Genomic DNA, 770 nt, shown 5'->3' with positions numbered 1-770 from the left:
GGCTTAATGGAGGCGCCGGGCGGCGACGCCACTCGCCTCACACGGCCTGCCGAGGAGCTGGACGCGCCCCTCGGCCGACACTTACTCGCCACTCAGCTCGCCGGCTCGCCAGGCGGGCTCGGCGGCCTCTGTCGCCGCAGCTTTTAATCACCGGGAGCGGCCGCCGACAGCCTCGTCGCCGCCGCCTCCCAGGCTGCCGCTGCACTCCTTCCGGCCCCGCCGCGGTTTCACCCCGCGCCTGCGCACAGCGCCCCCTCCCGACTAATGACAGGAAGAACCATAGAGGCACGCCGGGTGTTAGGGAGGAGGGGCCTGGGGAGTAAGACCATAGAGAGGGACGCCTGTCCGCTCACCACCCACTGAGTCTTGACTCCCCCACGAGGTAGGAGGAGGAACAAAACCGAGATGCCCTTCCAGCCAGCCCGGAAGTGTCGCCATCTCCCTAGAGATGAACAAGTCGAAGATGGGAGTGGGGAGAAGCAGGTGCCCATGAAAATCCACTGGATATGCATTTATTTGCACCCTTTGCCTTCGGTAAGTTGTTCGTACAATACATATTTTCGGAGAGCTTCCTGTCGGCCAGGCACTGTTCTAGGAACTGGGGATACAACGGTATGGAAGGTCTCTGTTCTCCTGAAGCTTATGTTTTAAGGGTGAGTATGAAACTAGCGAACTCGCTAACAAGCAAACTAATGACCTAAAACACTGGCTCAGGCAGGAAGTGTTCAGGAAAAAAAAAAACACGTAGGAAATATAAAGCAGCAAAAGGG

General features: G+C 58.4%; 1 protein-coding gene across 10 annotated transcripts in view; it reads right to left on the bottom strand.

Annotated features, from left to right (window-relative positions):
• The window catches only part of RNF216 (ring finger protein 216), a 139824-nt gene extending 139598 nt beyond the window's left edge, over positions 1-226 (bottom strand). For all 10 annotated transcript variants that reach the window (XM_029948041.1, XM_029948039.1, XM_029948043.1 and 7 more), the window contains exon 1: positions 86-226. The gene's annotated coding sequence lies outside the window, so the exon portion shown is untranslated. The remainder of the gene's footprint in view (positions 1-85) is intronic.
• Between the last annotated feature and the right edge of the window lie 544 nt (positions 227-770).

The sequence above is a fragment of the Suricata suricatta genome, chromosome 8 (assembly GCF_006229205.1).
Source record: "Suricata suricatta isolate VVHF042 chromosome 8, meerkat_22Aug2017_6uvM2_HiC, whole genome shotgun sequence".
In the NCBI taxonomy this organism is placed as follows: Eukaryota; Metazoa; Chordata; class Mammalia; order Carnivora; family Herpestidae; genus Suricata; species Suricata suricatta.
Note: the sequence above shows the minus strand (reverse complement) of the source record. Positions and strands in the feature narration are given on the sequence as shown.